This window comes from Silene latifolia, chromosome X (genome assembly GCF_048544455.1).
Source record: "Silene latifolia isolate original U9 population chromosome X, ASM4854445v1, whole genome shotgun sequence".
NCBI classification, from domain to species: domain Eukaryota; kingdom Viridiplantae; phylum Streptophyta; class Magnoliopsida; order Caryophyllales; family Caryophyllaceae; genus Silene; species Silene latifolia.
The window spans coordinates 190,374,972-190,383,437 of record NC_133537.1 but is presented as its reverse complement, the minus strand read 5'-3'; the positions used below and the strand labels follow the sequence as shown (position 1 = coordinate 190,383,437).

General features: G+C 40.4%; 1 long non-coding RNA gene across 1 annotated transcript; it reads left to right on the top strand.

The window, feature by feature from the left end:
* The first annotated feature begins 425 nt into the window (after positions 1-425).
* Positions 426-2,772, top strand: LOC141621670 (uncharacterized). Its single transcript, XR_012532561.1, has 3 exons — positions 426-1,906; positions 2,024-2,090; positions 2,560-2,772. It is a non-coding gene; the product is annotated as an uncharacterized LOC141621670 (long non-coding RNA).
* Positions 2,773-8,466: the final 5,694 nt, after the last annotated feature.

The following is an 8,466-nucleotide window of genomic DNA, read 5'->3' as shown; positions in this document are numbered from 1 at the left end:
GATTTGTATGCAGTTGTGATGACTATCGATGTGGTTGTGGTGCCTCGGGTGGTGATCCGGCACGATATTTAGTGTTGAGATGCGGGTATTTTTTTTTTTTCGCACTGCTTGGTGTGGTCATTGTTGGCGGTGTTGTGATGCCGTCACGGTTGTGGTGGAGTAGGCGGGATGATTATGATTCGAGTTTCAAAGTACATACCATCATACATAGATTGTTGTTTTGTTTGATGTTGCTTCTGTGAGTTTCGGTTTATACGAGATAGACGATTGTTTTGTTATCGATGTTTCTTACCAGTTAAGTTTTGAAATGAGGGTAGAGTATGATATGAAAGAGAGTTGTACATGTTTTCGTTGTTGTCATGGTATAGTGACATTACGATGGGAAAAAGTTGTGAGAAGTTGTTACTGATAATTTTGATCTTGTTTTAAGATGAGGCATCGGTAGTCATAGTCATGGCAAGAAATTCGTAGAACATGTGTGGTAATGATCTGATATATGCAGGTGGTTCATAATCCTTTGTTGAGACAGTGAGTGTAGGGTGTTGAATAATAAGTGTCGTGTTAAGTTATGTATAAGTCTTGCAGTAATGAAAGAAAGGAACTTGAGGATCTAGTGTGAGTGTACGTAACAAGTGTGGATCGTGAGTTATGCTTTTGCCGATAAGCGTTTTAGATAGTTTATATAGAGAGGTGTGTCATGTTGCGGTAATAGGGAACAAGTGAAGTTTTGGGTTAAGCTAAGGATTTTGTGGTATAGGTTAGGTGGTGTGACGAGTGAAGTGAAGTATGAGAGTTGTTTAAGTAAGAGAGCCTTGAATGTGTCCATGGCGAGTGTTTAAATTATAGGTGGTTATCTTTGACATGCGGTGGTGATGAGGATAATGAAAAGATATATCTAGGATTTAGTATTAGCGAGTTACGCGGACGTAACATTTATCTTAAGAGGAGTAGGATGCGATAAAAGAGATTTTGATGGGTGTGCATATGGTAATATATTTGGAAGTTTGAGTCTTGATGTCGAATAAAAGGTTGATTCGTGTTGTGGTTAATTTTGTTAAAGGTCATGACCGTGCTTGTAGTAGTTCGATGTTTAGGAGTGTGAGAATATTTCACCAGTGTTGACAGTTGGATGATGATGTTTATGAGTGTTAGTAAACTTCGAGGACGAAGTTCCTTTTAAGGGTGGTAGAATGTAACATTCCGTTTGATGTCTATGAGTGTCTTGATTTTGGATTTGATAGTGGATGATACTATGGAGCTAGCAGCGTTAGAGGATGGTAGTTGGTTATGTATGGAGTTGGTGTTGTGAGAGATATATATGTGGTGGATACGATATCGTGAGTCATGTTAAGGAAGTAAACATAGTTGGTGGAGTGGGTGTTAAAAAATCATGTTTTATGTTTGGTCGAGTTCTTGAGTTCTTAGTTATGTTGTGGTGTCTTGGTCGAGTTAGCATGGTTGTTTCATGTATGGGTTGAACTTCGGGGACGAAGTTCTTTTTAAGGAGGGAAGACTGTAATACTACGGTTTTATGAGTCTCTGGGTACTCTATCGAGTAGGCCTTACTCTGTCGAGTCAGGGTGTTGCATTTTAAAATAGTTTCTGACCTGTTGGGTACTCAATCGAGTAACTAGGATAATCGATCAAGTAAGGGGCACTCGATCGAGTACCTTAGCTACTCGATCGAGTAGCCGGTTTACGGGGAATGTTTTGATGGGTTTTGCTAATAACGCGAGTTTGATATAAAAGGTTTTCGTCAGTTTATTTAATCACTTTTAACCTTTCTAAACCCTTCAAAAGAAAAAGGAGTTACGTAGTTCTCTCTCGTCGCGTTGTTGGCAAATCCCCAAGGCTAGGAGTGTCGGATCATCTTGTTCTTTGCATCATAGTGTTCCTTGCGTCAAGGGTAAGATCTACATACCAATTTTATACTGTTTCTTTGAGTTTGTTTAAACCCTAATATGGGGAATTGGGGGTTTTATTGTAGATAATGATTGGTAGTGGTTATGTGTATGTATGATAGGAGGAGGATTTGTAGAAGAGGCTTTTTGATACAGCTGTTGAGACCGTCTGATTGTTGTGCTTTTCAGGTAAGATTTCCTACTCAGTATTAGTCCCATAATGGGATGATTGTTGATGTGTTGAGATTGATTGTTTGATATAGTAATTGTATTGTGACGGTTGTGATTTTGATTGTGATCGTTGTCTATGGTTCTCGAGGCGTGTCCTCGGCTGAGTGAGGTCACTTGCGGGAGTGGCTTCACGCCCTAGTTTCGCCTTCTGTGGAACCCGCCACAGAAGGGATGTGCACATTAATGGACAGGGTTATCGCTCATTATGAGGAGCGGGGATTTGGTGGGTACGGCTGCGGTCCCCCACTGGCAGGGCTGGTCCATGGGGCAGTCGGTGATTGAGATTGTTGGAATTGGTGTGGTTGTGTGTGTGACGGTTAAGCTGTATGTTTATCTTATTGTTGATATATATTGAATTGTGTGATTAGTACTGACCCCGTTTAAATGTTTTAAAAACTGTGGTGATCCATTCGGGGGTGGTGAGCAGTTATTGAGCAGGTATGATATGACACGTATGGGATAGCTGGGATGAGTCATCACGTGGCAGTTAGAAGTATTCCGCTGTGTCAGACGATGTTTTATAGCTTTGATAATTTTAGCAGTAGACCGTCTGAGAATCTTGTGTTTCTTTTATCAGTTTGGATTTGCTATGTAATCACTTTAAACATTATTTACTTTTAAAGTTGTTTCGTTATTGTCTTATGAATATCATGCCTCGGGTAACCGAGATGGTGGCATCCTTATACCTGAGTGGTCCTGGTAAGGCACTTGGAGTATGGGGGTGTTACAGGAATGCTCTAGAATATTCCAGACATTTATTCCATAATTTAATTATATATCTTTTGGTAAAATATATCTCATAAATCATATTTTATGGAATAAGGAAGTGTAGATCCACCGCAATTCCATAAAAGAAACGCGGAAATCTTTCTTCCGCAGAAGGAAACCTCTTGGGAAATGACGCAGCAAATGTTGCGCCTCTTGGAAGGATCGCACCAGCTGTTGCGCCCCTTCTCCAGCTCGTTTATGCCTATTTTCATATTTTTCCGTGATTTGTTTCCAAAGTTTGAGTCATTCCTAAACTCTTCACATTTTTTAGTATAAATAGGGACCTTCGTTCTACATATTTTTCACGCGACTGTCCGCCCTTCTCTTCTCCCTTTGCATTCTAAGACCGTGCTCTAAGCTTTCGACGCCTACGTGCTTGATCAATCGACCACGTAAGCTCAGATCATTCTGAGTTCCAGTCACGTTGCATGAACGATAAATTTGACCAGTACACATCAATCAACTTAATCTAAATCTTCTAACGAGGGCACTTTCTTCATACATTCGAGTCGAGCAATCACTAAACGTTAACTTAGTCAATCTCGTTTCGTCAATCATGTAAGTCTGAGGGTGTAAATCCCATCTTTTTTATTGTATTTTATTTTCTTATCAATTATTTTAAGTTTTGCATCAAAAATACATTCAAAACCGACTTCTAAAACCCTTTTATCAAACCATTTTTACGGATCAGCAACAACCAGGCGTCGAGAAGAAACGCACCAACTGTTGCGCCTCTTCGAAGGGTCGCAGCATCTGCTCGCCTCTTCCAGAGGGTGCCGCAGTTCCTGCTCTTCTTCTTCTTCCTCGGTTTTCTGTTGTTCCATTCCTTTTATTTTATTTTCTTATTTTCTTATGTTATTTTGTATATAAACCATGTTTTAATGTTTTCCTTTTAATTATCACGTTTTATTTACGACTTAAATTCCTTATAATCGATATTCGCGGGTTTTCGTCATTAAATCAAACCCGGATCTTAGAAACTCGATTTGTTCATATCAAGTGTCTGGAATTCGACCTTTGTACATATTTCCATTTCTTATTTCCAGTTTATTACGTTCTTTCAAAGTTAGTTTCCGTCTTCGTAAATAACCTAATTCGTCTTAATTCGTTTATAATTCGTTTCTAACTCATTTTGATCCGTTTTAATTCATGTTTATTGCTTTTATGACGTCTTCATATATAATTAACCCATTAAATTACATTCACTTGAGTCAAATATCGATAATCAACCATTAAACAGACTAATGAATATTAACCAACCCGCAGTTCTGACTTCACAGCCAGAACTCAACTCAAGAACAAACGCAGTAATAGCTGCGCCTCTTCCAAGGGACGCAGCAATGCTGCGCTTGTTCTGGGATGAGTTTTGTCCCTGAACTTCCGTTCTCGCTTTGACCTAATCCTTAATTACGTAATTAATTGACTATTAACCGTAATATCACTCTTAATCTGTCTTATTTTTCCTACTTTTATTTTAACTCTTTCATTTTCTTTTCTTTTCTTCAAATTTCCGTCTTGAGTGTATTTCTGACGTAAATCAATTAATCATTGTAACCCCTTGTAATTTATTATAATTTTTATTATCGCTATTTATTTATCGTTTATTATGTATGGTTTATTTATTTGTGATTCACATGTAATTAATTTTAATTCCCAACTTCGACCCCATTGAGCTAATTACTTGTTCAATGACTTAGTGTTAATTCATATGTTAAGATTAAAACATTGGATGTTGCATTGCATGCATATAAGCAACAACATATCAAATACAAACGATTTTCCCAATCATTAGTAGAGGCCAATATCGAGGCGGGCGGGATTAGGTGTTCAGTAAAAGGACTTCCTAATACGTACCCTCACCCCTTACTCCAGATCTCTGTGAACATCCTCTTCATTGGCATCCACGAGACTCATTCTAGATATAAAATGCTAAGGGTAATGAGTTCTTAGTGTTCATGTCACTACTTTGTGTCTTCACATGACACGAGGTATTCGAACAGTTTCGATTTCCCATAAAAATTGGTGGTGACTCCACAAATGCAACGCTGGTCCCAAGCGCCCCCGTGGCCCGTCTCCACAGTTTGGCGACTCCGCTAGGGATCATACACTTACGTGTTACCCAGGGTGAAACTTGAACAAGGTTGGGGAATAGTTTATACGAGACAGTTGTCGGTTGTCATTACTCGACCTTCTTAGATCATTTCATTTTGGATCTATGATGGTCATTTTGGATCCCAGACCCAACCCAACCCATTCGACCAATCGTCCCATTTGAACGGTCTAGATTCTTATCTGGGCCTAAGGATAGATAGCGATTGACGTTAACCATACTGTGGTACATACTCATGTTTGTATCAAAGGCTTTCACTACTCGAGGAAATGGATTAGGAACCGACCTTACTCATGTTTGGCACGGGCCTCTCCACAGACCGGGGTTTGATTGCTTGGTATGGCAACCCATCTTTTAAGCCAAAACCCTTTTAAATGCACTCAGCATACCGTTGTAATGCCTGTATGAATGCTTGTACCATATGTGATCCCCATTTTGTAAACAAAACCATGACAAAATTTCTGTAAAATCAAAACCCTTTTTTAAAATGTAAATATTTTCGAAAGTGGCCTAAAAATAGCGCAAAATGAGTCGAAACTCTGTCCAAATGTCCAGTCAAAATTCGGGCCTCAAAACCCATTTCGAAAAAAAAACTCACCTCGAGTCAGCACTCCTACAACTACACTACAGTTGCTTAGGACAAATATTTCAAAACTTTGTCATTTTCAATCCTTACTTAATACAGTGGCACACTCCCACTTCACAAGTTGAGTCTTTTTTGAGTAAGAGTGCTAAAATGGTCGATCGCGTTTTGATTCGTCATCAATCTCTTATCCCAAATTTCCAAGATGCCTAAAACTAGTCATGCAAGTGTTAATGGACAACCCTAAAATGGTAATGATCTAATCCTAGCTGCGCTCGTCCGTCTCCAAACAAGCCAAGACCAAGCTTATGCTCGCCTCAACGCTATTGAAGGCCGAATTGTTCCTGTAGAAACTAGGCTTCCTCCTGCATTGAATGATGTTCCTAACGCGAGAGTGCATGATGACATTCCACCCTTTGTTGGACAACAAGAAGTCAACCCTCCACTAGGTCCTACTGAAGCTGAAAAACGACTACAATACTTGGAGGAGCAAGTAATGTACCTTAAGGGAGATGACATCTACAGGGAGAATAATCGTAAGTATGAGGCCGTGAATGCTCAACTGCCTACCACCTTCAACATGACTGACATTCCAAAGTTCAAGGGGCATGAAAACCCTTTGAACCATATTCGTGCTTTCAAAGATTACATGTCTATCAAAGGCATCAAACCTGAGATGTTCCTAAGGATCTTTCCTTCATCTCTCGACACCATTCCTAAGAAATGGTTTTACTCTTTGGAGCACAAGAAGATTGCCACTTGGGATGATGACGCAATTGAATTCACTAAGCAATACGCGGATAATGCTGAGATCCAAGTCAACATGCGCACTCTAGAGGTTCTTACCCAAAACAAGAAAGAAGGCTTCACCGACTTCCTAAGTAGGTAAAGGAAGACTAGCACACAACTTGTTGAACGTCCAGACGAAGCCACTCTTGTGGAAAAGTTCGTGGATAATTTAAGACCTATTTGTGCAAACCATTTGAGGTACCAAAACATAAAGTCTTTCAAATACCTAACCGTTCTAAGGACAAGAATTGAAGATAACATCCGCAAAGGACTCTTGTCCAAGACAGTAGGTCATGGATATCAAGGTTCGACGAGTCGTTCTTATGGCTCTACTAGCAAGACTGATGAGTTTAACCTTGTAGAATAATAAAAGAATAATAGTCCGCAAAGGAAGTTCACAAACATTGGCAATTCATACTCCAATGATCTGAAAAGATTGATGAAACAAGGTAAACTCCAGCCCATAGTACCTACGCCTGACCCAGAAAAGAAGTCTAAATTCTGGGATGAGAATGCATACTGCGAGTATCATAGAGGCAAGGGACACGATACAGAGAAATGCTTTAAACTGAAACATGTCCTTCAAGATATGATCGAACATGGTCGTTTACCCATACCTCCCGGAGGTAAGCCTAATAATACTCAGAATCCTCTTGGAGTTCTGATGATCACAGATGAAGAATCCACCTTGGATTGTTGACACCTCATTTCTCCAGCCGAAGATGAGATTCATGAACTAGAAGATGAGGGGAGTTATTCCACCATTTCTCCTACCATTGCCGATTTTATCGCATGGGCTAAGAGTGTGAGTAGGCAAGTTTCAGAGCTGGAAGATGTAGTGGCATCCCTACGCAATCCAAGTACCGCACCCAGCGAAAGCGTGCCGCTAATTCTATCTCAAGGGTCTACGATGCAAGAGGTAATCACGTTGGTTGATAACCTAGTCGACCAAATAATCAGTCTAGAAGCTGAGATCATCATGTTGAGAGAGCTCAGTATCGTCAACGGAATATGGGCCGATGACGATGAAGATGAATACCTCACAGAACACTATCTAGTCCAGGTTAGTGAGGATATAGTCAAACCTAGCGAAGATCAAGATATAGACCACCTTACTCGTTCAGGGCGTCCATATCAAAATGTTTCTCAGAACGGTCCCACGGCTAATGGTCCAGTTACTAACACCAATGTCATCACCCCAAATGATGGCGAAGATACATCTACTGACCGCTTTCTAAAACAAGTGCAGAAGACAAAGGCTGATCTTTCAGTTTGGCAACTAGTTGCGAGTTCATTTCCCCATCGTCAAGCTTTGCTGCAAGCATTGGCTAAATTGAACATAGCGCACAACTCTACACCTGACGACGTAGTCAACTTGGTCTTCCAAGATTAAGTTAAACTAAGTAACCCAGTTACTTTTTCAGATGAAGATTTGCCTCCCTTTGGCGCCAGTCATAACCTCGCTTTATTCATTACGGTCACATGCCTAAAGAAGAACGTACCAATGACTTTGGTGGATGATGGCTCCGCAATCAATGTCATACCATTGAAGACAGCATACAAGTTGGGCATGAAAGAATCGGATTGGATTCCTACCAACCAAGGTGTTCGAGCATATGATGGAACACGACGTAAAGTAGTAGGGCTAATCAACCTCACTATAGCCACAGGGCCAATCGAGCGAAAGGTTAATTTTCAAATAGTGGATATCGAAGCATCATTCAATATACTTCTGGGAAGGCCTTGGATTCACGCTTCCAAAGCAGTAACATCCACCTTGCACCAGAAGATTAAGATTACTCTAGATGGCAAGGTAGTGACGATCACTTCGTCACCTATCAAGGCTGTAATAGAGAAAATGTCAAGCAACCAAGTAATCACAGACCCAGTATATGAGCTTGGGGGCTTTCAGAGCATAAACCTTGAAGAGAGCGAACTGGCGCCTCCATACTTCAACCCATACTCCAATTTAGTGGTCAACCACATACTCAAGTCCCAGGGATACTTCCCAGGAATGCCATTAAATCCTGCCAAGAAAAATACCTTCGCACCTTACCAGGAAGGAAACTCTCAAAGGATACCAC